Source organism: Natator depressus, chromosome 18 (assembly GCF_965152275.1).
Source record: "Natator depressus isolate rNatDep1 chromosome 18, rNatDep2.hap1, whole genome shotgun sequence".
Classification (NCBI taxonomy): domain Eukaryota; kingdom Metazoa; phylum Chordata; order Testudines; family Cheloniidae; genus Natator; species Natator depressus.
The window spans coordinates 13,936,353-13,956,042 of record NC_134251.1 but is presented as its reverse complement, the minus strand read 5'-3'; the positions used below and the strand labels follow the sequence as shown (position 1 = coordinate 13,956,042).

The 19,690-nt window shown below is 41.3% G+C and overlaps 1 protein-coding gene across 5 annotated transcripts in view; it reads right to left on the bottom strand.

The window, feature by feature from the left end:
• RERE (arginine-glutamic acid dipeptide repeats) overlaps positions 1-19,690 on the bottom strand; it is a 412,980-nt gene that overhangs the window by 100,474 nt on the left and 292,816 nt on the right. The gene's annotated exons all lie outside the window — the stretch shown is intronic.

The window sequence follows — 19,690 nt, the reverse complement described above, 5'->3', positions numbered from 1 at the left end:
CATATTTTCTCCTTCCGTGATTTTAATTTCCTTTTTATTTTTGAACTAAAGGATTTATGGTATAAACTAAAGAACAACACACTGCCTGCAAACACACAAAACTACAGAGCTCCATTAAATCACAGATACTAAAGTGCCCCATTCTGGTCCCAGGTAATAACATGGGTGAGTGAGCACAGACGTACACCTTCGCCCTCCTACCTCTCTCCCCAACCTATAAGCAATAGTTCAGCAAGACCAGAGCCTAAGGTTAATCACCAACCTGCGGATTGCACAAATCATTACTTGGGTTCTTTTCTTAAGCACCAGAACAATATTTTCATTTTTCTCCCCCTCGTACAAGAATTATCCCTTCGCTATCCAAAACATATCGAGTCCCTAAATGCACATCCATTTATTAAAGTAACACCGCAAAGGAAGTCTGAAGTTTCTCTTTTTTAAAAACATTTTTTTTTAAATCACTCAATTTGAAACATTACACGCAAAAAAGCTGCATTCAGACTTCTTGAAATATGCTCTGTGATCCTTTCAGGACTCGGACAGTATTTCTAATGGAAGCTCCCTACTGCAGAAATACTGTTCCGCTGGGGTTTGGACCATTATTGTCAATTACTCTTGAGACTATTTCCACCTCTAAAGAGTGACTTTCTGCAGCTGATATGGGGGAAATAAACAAAAAAACCTCAAGAGCTCCTCTGCTTCAGAGCAAAGGACAAATCCAAGAATAATTAGACACAATGCTGGCAAGAATCCCAAAGGAAATCATACAAATTGAGATGCAGATCTCTTTTCTCTGGATAACTTGTCAAAGTAAATAACCCACCACACTTGGTTTGAGTTCAAGCTTTTGACTGCAAACTAAGGGTTAGAAGAGGATGACTTACAACACCTGTGATAACTTTTGTAAGAGGGACACATCTCGCAGTTGTCTCTCAATGGGAGACCATTCCCCATTTCAAACACAAACTCCCTCCCTCCCACATAATTCTATGGGTTCTTAGTGCTATTGTACATTATTCACAATAGCAATAGTCTGCCATGAAAATGTTATTTCTGGAGGAAGGACTGTCTTGTGGTTAAGACACAAAACAGAGTCAGACCTAGATTCTGTTCCTGTGGTGCCCCAAGACTGGAAAACTTTGGTTTAGGGGCCTCCGTTTTTGAATATCCAATTTTGGATATCTTGAGCTGGTTAGTGTTCCCATTAACTTTACAGAAGTTATAGATACTCAGGACTTTAGAAAATCAGGTACAAAGCATATGAAATGGGCACCCGAAAACAGAGATTTTCCCAAAATGACACTTTTGAAAGCTTGGTCTATAGAGCCTGATTACCACAGAGTGAGGCTCAAGATCAGCACCCACTTTTGAGGACCCCCACCACCGATGCTCTGGTTATCTTAAGTATAAACACATGCGCAGGGGTTAAAAAGTCCAAGGGACTGGATGGCTCAGGAGACTGGTCACAAAATACACAGCCCCACAAAACAGTTCAAATGTAGCCATAGCCAGTAGTGGCCAAAATCATTACCATCTTCTGGCTACTTAATGGCTGATGGACAACGAATTGGGGGTCTTAGCCCATTTCCCAGTGGAGAGACAGACATCACAACTGGTGCTAGCATTGACAGTTTTAGCAAAGAGGTCAAGGATCTGAATAGGCCATGAAGACTGCACTATATCCCTCTCCAGAACCAGTACGGGGCAGGGTGGGCAACTTGCACTGCTGCTGCTACCACCCTGGCTGTACCTGTTAGGCTTTGTACACGGAGGACCAAGATGTAACAAAAGTGATTCTTAGTGCCTTGATTTTGGATGCCCAACTTGAGACACGATAAGGCAGGGGTTTTCAACCTTTTTCTTTCTGAGGCCCCCTCCCCAACTTGCTATAAAAGCTCGACGGCCCAGCTGTGCCACCATTGTTTTTCTGCATATAAAGGCCTGGGTCTGCATTAGGCAGTAGCAAGCAGGGTAACTGCCTGGACCGCATGCCACAGGGGCCCCCGTGAAGCTAAGTTGCTCAGGTCTCGGCTTCAGCCCCATATGGTGGGGCTTCGGCTTTCTGCCCTGGGCCCCAGCGAGTCTAACACTGGCCTTACTTGGTGGACCCCTGAAACCTGCTAGTGGCCCCCCAGGGAGCCCCTGGTTGAGAACCACTGCCCTAAAGGATCAGGAGGTGCTATGCACCCACTCTCTGGGGGAAAAGGGCCCCTTTAAAGAGGTCTCAGGACGGGCACACAAAAATTGTGGTGCCCAAGAATCACTAGTCACTTTTAAAAATCTCAGCCAGCAGGATTTGGGCTCTAGAGCTATCCATGCAGCAGCTTGTAGGAGCAATACATTTATCTCAATTTTTAAAGAGCACATAGACCCAAACCACATGAGTAGCCTTCTCCTTAACTTTAGAAGAGTGGGGCGGAGAACTTCTCACTCTGGAGAGCAAGAGTCCTTTCAGGACTTGAAACTCCAAACTGCAGTTTAAAACCTCTCTTCCAAGTCTTGTTTAAATTTGGACCAGAGACAATTCGGGTATTTTAATAAACAGACCGAACACAGATATTCCCCCTACTCTGGGAGCTTAATCCTGTCACTGAATTCACTGTATGAAGTGTTGTTGTAGCCGTGTTGGTCCCAGGATATTAGAGAGACAAGGTGGGTGAGGTCATATCTTGTATGGGACCAATTTCTGTTGGTGAGGAACACAAGCTTTCAAACTTATACAGAGCCCTTCTTCAGGTCACTGAATTCTTTTGACAGTTTTGCTAGACTTCAAACAGCAGCAGGACTGGTGCCCTAAGGCACCAGAGCCACAAGCAGGGTGGATACAACCAAGGTGGATAGAATTAATTAGCAAAACCAATTCTTACTAGTTCGTCCCATTCCATGAGGATTCCGGTTCTCATGCGGGCTTACATGACACAGTGAGAATGCCACGCCATGGCCCCCTTCGTTCCATTATCCTTTTGTCGAAAGCATTTAAGATCTCAACAAAGTAATTGATATACTCCTGCAACACAGCCATCCAATTACCAAGGAAGATGTTGGCTCATTCAGCGAGCTTGGCAGTAATGTATAAAAGAAGTTTTGAAAAAGCAGATGATTCATAAGTTCCCTTTTCTTTTGTGTAAGGGGCTCTGAATAAAAACATCTAGTTTCGGAAAAACTGTGCCAAATTTGAAAAGGTCACCCACAAATAAGAGGAAAAAAGGAGTAACAATGAAAGAATAAGCAAGTCATCTACTGCATAAAGGGAATATCAGCAGATGGGGCTTAAAAAGCCAACATGCTTGCTTTTTTGGGGTGGGGGCTGAAATTCCTGCCCAGACATTCACGATATTGTCCAGTTCTACACCACAGAAAAATTCATTTCTAAAATATGTACCAAAATGAAGCAAAGTGCACCCCCCTCCTGATTCATAATAAAAGGAATGTTTGATTTGAGTGCCTGAAATTATTCCAACTCACTGGAGGGTAATATAGTGTCATGCTTATTGGTGCCTCTAAATGCATGAGCTACTGCCTGATCAATCTCCCAGCATAGCCTAAAAGCTATATAAATCTAAGAGGATACTTTGAATACATGGTACAGTGGAGACGGAGGGGGAAGAGGAAGAGAAAGCATGTGATGGATCAGGCACAAACGGAAGGACAGCAGGGCGAGATATCAAGAGGCCAACAAAAGCTGAAGTGAAACCACAACTCCAGGGGCTGTGCGCATGTTGGGTCTATTCCACAATATATGCAAAACCACAATGATATGAAAATACAAAAGAAGTGTTGGACAAGGAGCAGCAAGGTTTAGTTCAGCTTTCACACATGCTGGTCAAGAAAATGCCTTCTTTTACAGAACAGCAGGCAAGAAAGGAGGAAAAACAAACTTAACTGGATGCCATGTATATAGCCAGAGAAAACCGCACAGGGACTCAGACAATATTAGTTGCCCAGCAATCCATATTCTCTTAAGGAGGCATTTTCCATCCTCAAATTTAAAGGAAATTTGACTCAATGATCAATTGGAGCCCCACACATCTGCCCAGATGTTAAGTCATTTACATGAGCCTGAACTCTTAGGACCTGACCCTGTGAGGTGTGAGCACTCAACCCCAAATGACATCAACACAAGCGGACGGTGCTCCATGCCTCTCAGGCTCAAACTGCTATGCTATCTCCTAAAATTCTTTCCATGATAGGATTGTAATTAGCTTTACTGGCTCTTTTTACCCTTCTAACTAATTAGAAACTTTGGATGGAGAAAAACATGATTAATATTTAGGTTGTACACGTCTACTGCAGAAGAAACCTATTACCAAACGAGTGACACAGCCACAAACTTAAATTAAATAATGGCTCCCACAGAGGATTCAGAGCCACTGACAGAACGGCAAGTGATTTAAGTAACAAAGCTGAGCAACTAGTGATGGATCATGGTTTTTCACCCGCTCTGTTACAGCCTGTAATAGAACAAATGATCATTTTTCAGCCTAATTGAATATGGCCGCCCCGTTTATGCACAAAAAAGACAAAGCTATATAATTTGCTTCATTAAAATGCATTTTATGTCATCTCAAAGATTAAAAGAATTGCTGCTGTTGATGGGGAAGATTAGAAAAATAAAATTTATCATGCAAGAAGAAGTTGGAAATGAGGTGTATCCTGGCATTCATGCTGCTTATATTTGTGCAAAAAAAAATAAGCGCACAGAGCATCCATGTTGTGACAGTAATCAGAGTTTCTTAAGCAAGAACTATGTCACTATACCAATTTGAAAAAGCATTTTGTCATTTTCCAGTGCAGCAGCTACCAGTCCATATTAAATAAGTCACAGACAAGATGTCAGGCAGGACCACAAGCAATTTCAGTGACGACAGACAAAGCTGCTTTTCTTCTCTCTCTCTCTCTCTTTTTTTTTTTTGCATAACCATTAGAAAATTGTAGCACTAGTTAAAAACATGTCTCCCTCAAACTTAAAAATTAAGCTCTAAGCTAGAGGAATGTGCTGTAATTCAAAACAGCCTTTATTATAATGGGCCTCACAGAGATGGCAAATAGCCCTTTGCTAATCCAGACTCTCATCCAGGCAGTTGCATCCTTTACAAGCCAGTTAAGGAGTTAATTTCCTTTTTTCTTTTCTTCAAATTCCTAGTTGTTTATACATTCTCTCTGGGAGGCCAGACTAAAGAAACGTTACTTCCCTAATCATTTTTGTCCTTTGCTATTTGGCAAAAATGGATCTATTCGCTTCCACGTTTCTAATGGGGCCAAGGAAGCAATTTGGTTTCACATTTCAGCACGGTGCAGCATTTATCTCCGTAGATTCAGCACTGCTCTGGCACCATATCTTTATCAACTACTGCTGCAGCACCATGAGGGGAGCTCACAAATTTTTGTTGAAACTACACAAAAAAAAAAAAAAAAAAAAAGGTGATTATTTATCGTGGCGTGAGATCCACACCCGTTTTCTGAGTAAACTGCTCTACCTTTTGTCAGCAATTCTCATTTCACACATGACTTAATCCTGCCAGGTGCTGGGCATCCTTCACTCACTGTTTTCACTAGGAGTGGATGCTCAGCACTTGCTAGTGTTGTGGCTCCTATGCAGCATAAAAACAACCACCTCCTTTATTCCCCCAAATGCCTCTGGAGAGCTATTCCGGACAAAAGCCGCCACCTCCAGAAACATCGAAACTAAAAGGAGTATGCTACGCACTGCAACAAGCTCCCAGGCAGAATTACTGTACTGCATGTATCCAGGGTAATACATGATTAACCACGAGAGCTACAGGCCCAGATTTTTGAAGGTATTTAGGTGTTGCTGTGCTCAGCACTCAGGAGCCTAAATCCCCTTTGAAAACGAGATTTAGGCTCCTAAATCAGTTAGGCATTGCAACGCTGAACACAACACCTAATACCTTCAAAAAAACTGTGCTACAAAGCCTTCGTGAATAGGTTAATAAATTAACCTTCAAGGACAAAACCTGTTGGAGGATGCAATGTGATGTGAGGTTGTTTTAGTCAAAGAGTTTGGATTAGTAGAGGGTGATGTGGCAGAACCCTTTTCTCCACACAGTCTACATGAATCATCAGCAGATAATGAGATTTATCATAGGAAGGCAGAGAATGAAGCCCCTGACAACCTGAGAGAGGTGGTTTCATCTTTCAGTGAATGAAACAAAGAAGCTTAGTTGCAACTCCCTGGAAACAGGTGATGCTAAGGAAAATGATACAGAAACCAAGTGTAAGGTCCCCAGTGACTCTGCCGGGTATGGGCAGCCCGTGGAGTACAATGTGCCTTTAAACCCGCAAGACAGGCAATTTTCTTTTCTTAACACAATGGCCTTACCTGAGCCTAAAGTATTGTTTCTCCTGCTGATGACTCAACGAGAACAGCGTGTTAGTTTAACTACCTGTCTCTGTAGAACAATCATTTGACAAGGAAGGAGCTGACAGTTTTGGGTGCTGTTTCTCCAGTCTCACACTCATTCTCAAGATGTCATGGTTGCACTTGGCATAGTATCTCTTCCCCTTGGAAGCCACTCCCATCACATTACTGTTCTGTCCCTGAGAGGTTCTCTTTGATGGGAAGTCCCTGATGCATATGGAAATACATACTATTTATTTAACCCAATCTCTGAAGATGCCTACCTTTTATTATTAAACCAGCATCTTATTTCAGTGGGAATTGCCGAGCTAGTGTGAACCATATGACAAATCTTCTGCAGCTCAGTACGGAAAGCGCTGCTGCAAACATGATTTCTTGCCACTAGGTGGAAGATTAGAGAGCGTGAAGCCTTCAGAATCTCCTCTTACTAGCCGTAATTTTTTCAATTAAAATCCATTAGGAAATGTCAGAAGGTAAAAGAAGATAAACTAGCACATGGCACAGAACACAGTATCTGCCCTTGTCTCTCTCTTCCCCCTTCCCTTCTAAATTCTGTTTAACCGCAGATTTTCCTAATTTTGTACCCACACGTGACAGTTGTTGGCAGCTGATCTGAAGTTTTGGTTTCAACCATTCTGAACCTGCCTGACCTAAACCTTCTGCAGCCGGCGCTTAGCCCCCAGGATTTTCCTTATTTAATCTGAGCTGTCAGCCTCCATATTACTCACTGGTATTGGGCCACTGTATTTTGCTTATAGATTGGAACGATGGGAAAAAAATTCCTAAGCAGTTCAACTGCATTCTCTTCCTCACACTACCCACATGCTCAAAGCCTGCAATCTTAAAATGCTGAATTTTTTGAAAGAAAGAGACAAGCACTCAAATCCCACTGAAACTGAATGGAAATCTGCATACCTAACTCCCAGTTGTGATCTCTAACCTGGACCTCCTTACTGACTAACCGCATGTTATCACAATGCTCCCATTCCTTTACGGTGTGAGGGATCTCTCTCAACCAGTGTGATCAATCTATGGCACACCTACAGATACTGAGCTGGGTGTCATCTTTGACTCAGATCGATCTTTAGGTCCTCACCTCCAGGCTATGGCTTTACCTTGCCCATTCGTTCTATATAACAATTCTAAGGTATCGCCTTTCCCTTCCATCCACACAGCTAAAACCTCACCCAGACTCATCTTGTGTCTTGATTACTGCAAAATCCTTTTGTCTGGCCCTGTCTTTTGACAGTGGGGCGCCTGAAGACAGAACTGTCCACCAGCTGATGATACAATGAGATGGGAGACAGATGCACCATGACAGAAAAAGTGAGGCAGAGAGACTAAGTACAAGTACACCAAAAAGAGACAATAAGGGCATGGAATACAGAGAAAGATGGCTACTCAGGCTTCAGAGAGAAAATGTCCTCCATTCCTCAGTGACATTTCAGAATAGATGATTACCTAGGCTGCAGCAGTCTCCTGTACTTCTACATAGGATGTCATGTGAGAAGTAGCCAGCATCTTCCAAGCTGAGAAGCGAAGAAAATCCATGCCCAGAATGCAGGACAAAACTATTCCTGACACAGTATGGTAAGGGTACCAGTAGGAGCAGCAGACAGATCTATCAATGTTCCAGTACTGTCTGGCCAAGTTGGAGGGACCAGTATGACCTGGCTCTGTGGTCTTTTTTGTTTAACAACCACTAGTAGGATAAATGGATGGTGGTTTCTGAATTGTGCATACTTGTGTCACAGGAAGTGGACAGAAGGACAACTCCACACAGGCCAATGGTAACCCCTTTTGGTAAATATTGGTATGGCCTAGATTTGAACAAATTAGCTAAAAAAGAAAGGCTTCATATACCCTACTGTCAGTTATCAAAATTGACTATACTAACCTGAAATAATACTATGTGCTTCTATAACCCATTTCTTATGTAAAGCGCTTTTCTGTGATTTATTGCTTGTATTACAACAGCACTAAAAGAAAAGGAGTACTTGTGGCACCTTAGAGACTAACCAATTTATTTGAGCATGAGCTTTCGTGAGCTACAGCTCGAATACAGACTAACACGGCTGTTACTCTGAAACCTAGCACTAAAAGACCAGCACCACGTCTAAGCCCCACAAACATCAAATTACTTAAGTCTTCTAATATCCCTGAGAGGTAGATAAATACATTTCTTGTTTCACAGAGCAGGAAACCTTGCCAAAGCAGTGAAGTGACACCCCAATAAATCAGTGGGAAAATCAGGAAAAGAACCCAGGACTCTTGATTCAGTCCTGTACTCTATGCAGAACACACAATGCTTTCTCCCTAACAGCCACAGGTTTTAAACGTAAAGAAAATATTTGGCCCAACATTCAAATTGTTCTATTTACGGTAATAATAATAAATAATAGAACTTCTGTAAAACACAAGCTTAACAGAAGTATTTCCATTGCGTTTTCATTTTAAAAATTACATGAAAAACAGTTTTGCAAGCAAGTAAACAGCTTTGTGCATCGTTTGCAACCTCAGACATTGCCATACTGTTCTAGAGCATGTGAACTGGAAAGTGAAACTGACTAGAAATAAAACAGAGGCCAGTTAATAGATTTACGTATTGTATTTCTTTCAACTTAGATAATGAAAACAGTGAAAACTAAAGTAGATTATTAAAACTAAAAGCCTTTTAAAATCTAACACATTATTAGTAACAGATATGGATGATTTTAAAAAGGTTATTGTTTCTCTAAATTCCAGCATTTGGAAACTAAGAAAACGTACAAACAAAGCAATGGAGAATATGTAAGTTAAGTAAAATGTTTGATACAAAAACTCCTCTTAATGTAAATTAGGACAGAAAAATATACTTGTACTTAATACAGAAACTCTCACCATGACCACTAAAGATGGATGGTTACACCACTCACAAGTAGGGCCCTACCAAATTCACAGTCCAGTTAGGTCAATTTTACAGTCATAGGATTTTAAAAATCATAAATTTCATGGTTTCAGATATTTAAATCTGAAATGTCATGGTGTTGTAATTGTAGGGATTCTGACCCAAAAAGGAGTTGGGCTGGGGAGGGAGGTTATTGTGGGGGGGGTTGCGGTACTTCTACCCTTACTTCTGCCCTGCTGCTGGTGTCCGCACTGCCTTCAGAGCTGGAGAGCGGCAGCTGCTGACTGGGAACCCAACTCTGAAGGCAGAGCCACCACCTGCAGCAGCGCAGAAGTAAGGATGGCATGGTCTGGGATTGCCACCCTTACTTCTGCGCTGCTGCCTGCAGAGCTGGGCCCTCAGTCAGCAGCGGCTACTCTCTAGCTGCCCAGCTCTGAAGGCAGAAGGAAGGATGGCATGGTATGGGATTGCCACCCTTACGTCTGTGCTGCTAGTGGCGGGGTGCTGCCTTCAGAGCGGGGCACCTGGCCAACAGCCGCCGCTCTCTGGCTGCCCAGATCTAAAGGCAGCGCAGAAGTAAGGGTGACTATACCCCCCCCCCCCAAATAACCTTGCAACCCTCTTTGGGATCAGGACCCCCAATTTGAGAAACACTGGTCTCCCCTGTGAAAACTGTATAATATAGGGTAAAAGCACACGAAAGACGAGATTTCACGGTCCGCGACGTATTTTTTATGGCCGTGAATTTGGTAGGGCCCCGTTCATCGGGTACTAGACAGTAGTATTGCAGTCTTGCTGCTGCTATTAACTCCAAAGAATTTACCAGAACTACAATGCTCCCTACAGGCTCCATTTCTTTCATATACAGTCATGTATCAGTTAAATACTGGACAGTCAATCATAGATATAGAGGGTGCTGATGCTGTGACTCAATCTGCTAAAGTAGTTCCTTTCAGACAAGAGCAGAGATGAAAAAGGGCATCAGATTTAGAACAGACTCCAGACGCAGACTGAAAAAAGGCGGTCACTGTAGTGAAGACAGTAACGCTATTTAACGGGGAGAGGCCAATGGAAAGAAGGTAGCCGAGCCCATCAGCATGTGATTTCTCATGATTTCTATTTCTTCTTTTCCGGCACCACGGAATTTCTACCTGCGTCTCGGGCATCTGGTCTTTGTTTCAACTGCAATACCATGGAGCTTCACAACTAATGTTTCTATACACAGAATATGTATTATGTACATACACTGAACTGACTCCAGCTCTGTTGCTAAGAAACTACACAGGATAGTTTTTTTGGCCCTCTTCATTTATAAAATAATCACTTTGCCTATGGGAGAACAAATGCAATCTCTCAAGCCCTCTTGTGTCTTGCTCTCGTTTTTAAATGAACGTAGAAAGATGATAGAGAACGCTAGAAAGAGTAAGTGATCTCCATTTTTTGGACACCCTTGAAAATGAGATGGAAAACACGGTTTCAACAATCAACTGTTACAGTATTTATTAATCTTTCAAGCAGCAGATTTTCCCCCTTGGCAACAATGAAAAATGTCAATGTGCGTGTGTCTCTCTCTGCATTAAAAGCCTCTCTTGATTTTAAAAAGACTACATAGAACACCTATAAATAATTTAGCTTATAGCAGAGTTAGATCTGGAGTTTAAAGGTTAGCTTCCTGTCCCCACACACAAATAACCCTCTCAACAGTGGCATCTGGCCAATACAAATATGTTGTATTATTTTTTAGGAATCAGCAATATGGTAAGTGCTTAATAGATACAAGTATTCTGCATGAGGCAGAGAGATGATGAATCAAGAAACACATGGTGGTTAAACAAAACAATGATATTGTTAAGAAAAGGCCAACTTATCTGGCAGCTGTAGAAAGATCAAGATTAGCAAAACCAGTAAAGTCACCCATTTTGAAGCCAAGGTCACTGACAGGATTTATAGATTTATCCCTGAAGGCAGCCTCTGCTGAACATGAAATGCTGAAATTTAATTTTTTTTTTCATTTTTACCCCCCTCCTCATATCCTCTTTGCACCATCTCATTTGCTGGAGACTTAAAATTCATTCCTCTTACAGCTGATTAAACACTAGAATCTTTCTGCAAACTAAAGGACAAAATTGATTGCCCTACACAAACTTCTGCACGTATAATTGATTTTTAATTCACTGTCTCGTTTCCGAAAGGACCTGACAAACTCTGTACTGTATACGCAATATTGATCTCTTTAAAGAAGGGCTTGGCTCAAACGCTGATTCAAGTTAATCATAAGCAAAAAGATTTATGTCTTTTGTATAAAGCCTGTCTTTAAACTGGGTCAAGCTCTCCTGAATTCTGTGTCTTGTGTTTTACAATTTACTATTTTCACAACTTTTGCATACTTAACACCTCCTAAAAAATGAAACTGTATTGAACATGAATAGATTTAAATACTTCCTTCAAACACTGGCTATATGTTGTGAGAGAGATTTGGTCTTCCATTAGCTACTTTCTTACTATGATGAATTGTTTTCTAGGAGACTTTTACAACATCTGTCCTTAGAATTCTACAATGCATCCCCATTCTTATTCTCACAGTAGAATGGGAGGAAAGAAGGTCTTAAGGTGGCTTTGGTCTTGCAACAATTTGTCGTTTGATATTACTGACTAGTGATTGTTCCTATTTCCAAGTTCAGTTTTCAATACATTTCCAATTGTTGCTGATTAAAATACATTTGGAAAGTGGCAGCAATTAGATAATGTGGTTCAAATATGAAGTCCAGGAACGGTACAGCTAATAGGTACTCTCACTCCACCATGAAGTCATTATGTTTACTTTTCTGTGGATATAAAATTTAACACAAACACTGACTTACTTATCTTTTAACATTTCAAGTCCACTTGATCACTCAAATGCAGACCTGCAATGCCAGCCTCATTTTCAAAGATCCCCTGATTTTCCCCCCCTTCTCCTCCTCCCTGCTATTGCAGGGGACTGTACTTCGATTTTGCTATGAATTACATTTTCTACGGCTGCCACATAAACAGTCAATAAAATTCATGGAAGTTTTGCCCCAGTAAGCAGCTCTATCTTCCAGCACATCTGAGACGCCTGGCTTCAAAGGAATGAACAATAAAACCAATGTTTTCTTGAGCAGATATTCCAAAAAGGGCTGATTTGGTGGCATTTGGAGATGATTCTAGGCAAAGAAGCCAGGCAAAGAAGTGTGTGCTTTGTGTAAATAATTACTCAACCAACCACCCTATTTCACTGGATTGCAAATATTCACAATTGTGTTAGGAAATTAGTTTGCCATGTCTTGTCATTTTTGGAAGAAGGATTTTCATTTGTATTTGTGACAAATGAGCTTTAAATGGAAGCTAGGTGTGGATATTTTAAAATTTATGAAGTTGCAAAACCATGTACACGGCCAATTAAGGATTATCACCAGCAAAGATTGACTATCCTTGGCTATAAATTTAAGAGGTTATTTGAATCTGGGTTGTTTACCTCAACTACACTACATCAAAAGCAGTGTAAAATATTTAAAGGACAGCATATTTTATTATAAAAGCTACAGTTATCAAGCATGTCAGAGTATCATCAGCAGAAACGTGTGTGATGCACAGTGAGTAACAAAACCTTCACCTTAAGTAACACCTGGCATTTTCCATCCTTAGAATTCAGCATTTTAAGGCAGCAAAGGGTGAAATGCACAACAAATACTGCAAAACTGCAGTTCAACCCTGTTTCTCTGAACCTTGCAAGGAAAACTCAAGAGAATTCAATTAGCATCACCCATGTGCTTCATAATCAACATCTGAATGCTAATTAACAGCCCAATGCCATGCAGCAAGAGCACCCCTGTGCAATAAACTGCAACACAGCAGCAGCAAACTCTGCCTGTAGCTAGCATGCATAAATAAACAGAATTAATAACTATCTGAGTGTGGACGGGTGACTTAATCTGTTTCGATTAGATGCAGCTTGCCTGGGGCCTTTGTGTTATTTAAAATGGGTTCATCATGTTTAATTAAAAACCTAATAAATTAGGAGTTCTTTTAGTCTGATTTGTATTTCTCTCTTTAGTAAACTCTATGGATTTTGGTGGCCCCTGTCATAAAGGGAAACAGCACAGTCAAAATAAAGGCTAGGAATCTAAATGCAAATCTGCTAAAGATGGTTACCCAAAAAACAGCCAGCATTCACTGACTACTCCCCACACCCATCCCAATATGCAGGACCTAATTGACACAAATGCCATATCTCTGGTTAAATAAATGAAGCCAAAAATAAATGCTCTCTCCTTTGCGGACAGTAACAACTTGATACTTTTTTGGTTTGAACTAGAAATGTGAAAACAAAGTGGTGCTGGGATCTGGCTCAGGCATAGGGTTGAGTTCAGACAGGCAGTGAAATCACAAGAGCTGCTCTCAAAAGATTTTGGTCCAAGATGGCGGAAATCTCATGAGATCAGTTTTTGTGAAAAATTTCCACAGCATCCAAACTGTAAAACACGCCCTCCCCCCCAGTCTGGGTTTTCAGTCTGATCTGGACCCAGTGACCATGGGAGGGGTTGTCTGTAGGGAGCTGAAACTGCAATTCCCCCCCCGCCACACTCTCTTTGTTAATTTTTATTTTTAATTCACTAGGGATTTGAGTTAAAGGCTCTGGTCCCACTCTAGTCTCAACCCAGCAAAAACAGCACTGCTTATTCCTGAACACTTCCTAGAGAGGGTTCCACTTGGAGCCACTGTATTTTGGCTCCATGTTTTCAGGGGTATGCAACTAGACTTTAAAGACTGGGATTTTCCAAAAGGGAGCCAAGAGGCTTTAGGTGCCTCAATCGCATTCATTTTCAATAGAGTTTAGCATTTAACTCCCTTCGGCCCCTTTAAAACTACCAGACTAATTGTTTGTAGCGGGTCATAAAAGGACCTCAGCTTGCCACCAAGTTTTGCTTAAGAATGTTTTCTCCAAACTCTGTATGCAATATTATTTCTTAATTACAAGATCTGACATCTGCTGAGCTGAGCTAATATGGTATACTCAAACACCTTTTTCCCCATTACATTTAGCAGGCTGAACATCTGCTATGTAAATGATTGTGTAAAGAGAAGTAACAGCAAAACTGAGACGCCTTTACATATATTTTCAATTACATTTTAAAAAGCTTTGTTTGAAAAACTGCTATCACACATGCAGTCTCTTTTTTTGTGAGCTTTCCTTTTGTAACATGCATCTTCTTTCTAATAGCTACATAGAGTGGATCAATACAGCATATTTCAAGGTACAGTAAAATCTCATTCTACCATCATTTCTGTGGTATCCAGACTGGAGGATAGTCACCCCATTCACTAGCCTTTCTGGTCACAGCATCCCTGGCTATAACCTCCCGGGTTATATTCAGAAATGATGGATAAGGTGGTGTAAATCAGTTTCCAGAGAGTGAGGTCTCAGACTCACCTAGACCTACCAACACCTGGGCTGCTCCGGTACGAGTCCTCCCTCCTCCCCAGGAACTGGAAGAAAGTGTTGATACAAAGCCTTCCACCCCATTTAACTGACGCTCTCATCCTAGCTCTTGGTGTGCAAGTTGGACCATGGTAGACTCCCTGCCCGTATCAGTTCAGTGAGCAGAAGTAGGTTTCGGGTGTTTCAGTATAAAAAGGTCTAAGATAGTGGATGGGAACATCTGGTTGCACTGCAACCTCATTTCAGCAGCATATATCATGTGGTGTACATGTCTAGAGCACCTGTGATGGATAAAGTCTCAGTTTCCTTCCCCAACTGCTCTGAGACCTTGCCACAGCGACAAGCATCACATGGCACAGGTCTCACCTGGCATTCGGTGTTAAGGAGAGCATTATCGGCAGTTATGTCAAAACGCAGGACATTCAGAACAGCAACCTTGCTGCCTGACTTCTCCCCAAAAATGAACAACATGTCAAATGGGGATGGCATTGATTTTCATACAGCATCCTGAGTTGATGTTCCAATGAGATTTCACTGTATTATGCTGAAGCGATGTTAGCCTATTGGATGCTTATTTAGAAAGTGCTTAAGCACAGCTTCACGTGCCAGTTCTTTGACAGTCTGTCAGTAGAAGCGATTCACTAGACTACAAGAGACTGACCCCTCCCCACCAAAGTCACTGAGGGAGATTTATGTTGCCAGGTGTAGCATCTACCCTTATAAACAGGAAACAGCTGCTGTTAAGGCTTCTGATAGATGTAACAGTATAATAGTTTATTCAGTCACTTTTATAAGGCAGAATGGAAAACTGTGGTTTTGACAGCATGACCATTAATTTACATGTTGGAAAGAGAGAATTAAAAATAGCCATAGTTTTAGAAACAAGAGTAAACAAGAAAACCTTTATCTTCCTATTTACAGAGCCTTCCACTTAATTCAATCACTAGTCAATTTTATCCTCCATTTAATTTGATCTAAACCTGTGTAACCACATCATCTGCAGTAAAAATAACACAACTTCCACCCTTTATTTTAATCAATTCTAATCCCAGTAGACAGCTCTTACTGGTAATTCAGTCATTGACTACAAAAAGTTGTCATTTAAAGAAGCAGGCTGAAACTCTGGACAAGGAACTGCCCATAGAAGAGCTAAAAGTTAGCTACAACACAAAGATGTGTTATTCAGATAGCGTCACTGACACCTTAAGTGTTACCATGCGCTATGGGAAGCTGTGTTACTCACCCTATGATGGTCATGCTGATAACAAGATCAACTGCTTACACCAACCAGCGTGACAGAAATGGACTTAATCCAATCCCACAACCCTTACTCAAGCAAAACTCCCACCAACTTCAGGGTGAGTTTTGCTTCAGGGAGGAATAAAGACTGCAGGTTTGTGCTGAGTAAATTCTAGCCCCTTGGACATTTTGATTGCATTTCTATTCTGGTTTCCTTCGTTGCCCAAGAGGGCACAGAGAGAAGTTCACTGCCATGTACTCGTGAAGGATCTGACGAGGGGTGACCTGAAAACAAAAATTCCGTTTTGCAAGGGAGTTTGAGGTTCTGAAATTTGTTTTCATTCTGCACTTCAACAAAAGTGAGACCTTTCGAAATAGTTCATGAAAAATGAGAGACCACAGAACAGCCAATAGCCCAGTGGGCTGGGCAATGACCTGGGATGTGGGACACACAGGATCAAGTCCCTGCCCCGGATCAAGCCCCTGCCCCGAATCAGGCAGAGCAGGGACTCGACCCCAGGTCTTCACATCCCAGCTCAGGCCTACTGGCTATTCTAGGCTGGATCTTCCTGTACTCGAGAAACCTTCCTGACAACATTTTCATTGAAACCTATACTTTCCCATTTTTTTTTCATGGTCTGTGTGTATAAAAACATCTTCACTGTATTTTCCACTTTATGCATCCGATGAAGTGAGCTGTAGCTCACGAAAGCTTATGCTCAAATAAATTGGTTAGTCTCTAAGGTGCCACAAGTACTCCTTTTCTTTTTGCGAATACAGACTAACACAGCTGTTACTCTGAAACTTTTCCATGAAAAGTTTCTCTTTTGGGTAACTGACATTTTCCAACAAAAAATGTTTAACTGAAAAAGTCCCTGACCAGTTCTAGGTCTGACATACATTGTGTGGGAATGAACCCTTCACCACTCTAGCAAAACGAACGGTGGCATGGGGTTTCCTTCTTCTCATACAAAGCGCCCAAGGATCTGGCGCAGATGCTTTAATCTGGAGCTTTCTGCAAGCAGTCCATCAGGGACAAACACTCACTGAAGTTCAGAAGGTGGAGCTTAACTCCCTATAAATAAGAGAACAGTTTGGTCTCTGTCAAGGCTGGATCGTGGCCAAATGTTTCTGGAAACTTGGATGGAATAGAACAAGAAGTAAATATGATAAAATGAGCTGAGACTGACAGTGATTTATAGATTTAATGATCGTTATTCTGTATTCATACTGTTCGCTGTTTTGGAGTAATGTTTCCCTTTTCAATAAACCTGGCCGTTTTTCTTATTTGCAAGGCTCCACTCTCCAATCATTTAATACTGACTGCTGATCAAAACCCTAAGCTGCAGCGACAATGGCACTTGCAACATATTGCGGTTCATGGGGAGAACAGGGGGAGTGGAAGAGGGAGGGGGAAGAGAGATCTTTTTTCTAAATAGGAAAGCAGCACACAGTTAATCATTCTATGGAACGTGTGTATGGGGGGAGAACAGGACAGTACAAATGCAGAAAACAGGGGAGCAGAACTTTAGAGGTATCTGCACGGTCACTTAAAAAAAGTGCCATGTTATGACAAGTTCATCCCACACATTAATAGGAATCTGTGTTCTAATCTTTTTACTCCTTGTTCTCTACCTCCTTCCATTGCCCATGATCTTCTTTCACCCCACGGCTTCAGGAATTCTCTTTACCACAAAGGTCTTTTGTTTGATTTCAGAATATGCCTGCTTTAATCTCAGATTTATCTAGCCTAGACCTAACCTACCTCTGGCAAAAAGGTTTACACGGGGAGAGCGCAAGCACGCACACAATTCATTGAAATAACTGGAGCTTTAAAAAATGTCTCTCCAGCCATTGTCTGAATAATTTAAAAATGTTACAAGACTATGAAAATTTCACCCATAATAATTAACCAGGTCTATTTTATGACATTGGTGCCAGGTTAATTAGTAACTCAATGAACAAGACTATGTACTACCCACTGCAAGGTTTTGTTTTTTTTTTTAAAAACAAACAATTTACTCCATTTAACAAATTAACAAGTGTAAATGTTGTCCAAAAAAAACAGGTTTTTCAGGCTCAAATCCACTTCAGCTATGCTATCTCTCGCTTTGTGTATCAGACTCAGGTTTTTCTTTATTTAGATGTTTAGTAATAATCATGGATATTTATCCTAGGATATTTATCTCAATGACACTAATATAACATATTAGAAGATGTGTGCCTTACAAACTGCAACCAAGTCTTCAGTTGTTTGAAGATAAATATGTTTTACAACTATAAAATAACAAAACTAACCGAACTTCCTGTTTTAATGAACTATGCTGTTTAATTCTTAGCTAGAAAAAGTAGCATTTACCCATTCCAAATGAAGCCCATCATACCTGACCAGTTTGTTAAAGGACCCATGGTCATATTAGAAATTGCATTTTAAAACCACACTTTTCCTTAGACATGCCTTTAACAACACCATTGATTAAAGAAAAAATGTTACGAATCTGATCTATTTTACCTTGTTTACATTGTGTTCTCTCAGCCTCTCTCTCAACTTGGATGATGAAAAAAGGTCAGTTTCACTTTTGTTATAGTCAAGAGTATCTTGCACTAGCATTAGGCTGCAAAGTTTGGCAAACAGCAAGGGGTTGCAATGCTGTAGTGTTTGCATTCCAAACACTGCAGGGGAATGCTGAATTTAAACAACTGTTTATTACATAACAGCTAAACTCTCAATTCTATATACGGAGTTAGCCAATTTAAAAACCTGACATTTTAGTTCTAATTTATTTGTATTTACAACCAACACAAAAAGGCATCTATCCCAAGCTGTAGGGTCCTTGAAAAAACAATATAAAAACAAAACCCAGCAGCAACCTCATAATGGCAGTAACTTAAATGCCCAACAATTGAAATATGAAGAGAAGCACTCCAGATTCCCTAATGACCTATCAAACAGCATCCCACTCTTGAAAAATTCTGTGAAAAGACAGACCTTGCATCATCCCGATGCCAACAAATGTAGGCTATTTTTGATCAAGTAAGGGGTGAGATCAAGGGCCATTACCTTAATAGCAGCTCCCTCTGTTTTATTCCAAAGGGACTCTCTCAATCTCAACTGAACCACTATGGCTGAGGAAGATAGGCAGTCTCTCCACTAGGCAGTCAGGTCCAATTATAGGACAGTTTCAACACCTTAAACTCCACCCCAAAACCCACAGGCAGCTAGTGCAGATCACAAGCCTCAACCTCAAATTGTGGGAGATAAAGATGGGTCCATGACAGGAGCACAATATCCAATTGCCCCCACCTGCAATTCCATCCCATTCCAAACACAAGATCTAGTTAGTGTATGACCCGCCAGTAACCCAGTGGGATAATCCCACAGTCAACATAGTGGCCACAGACACAGAAAATATGTCAGCTAAATGATGTTCAAGTCACTGACCCAAACCCCACAGCTTGGAGAAAGCCCAGTCAGCTCAGGCAGGACTTCTGCACTACAGTGGGGCTATCCTACCCTCATGTTACTCTTGGAATTGGATACAAGATGGACACACTGTATTCACTCCAATTTGGGGACTGGGAGATCTCCTGGAGCTTTAGGACAGATGTAAAAGACACAGATACACCAGCTTCCAAACAATCCCTTTCTGGTTCATGGGACGCTGAATAGCCAGACAGCAACAACTGTGACAACACCTTATTTTGGCAATTCACTTGAAGGTGG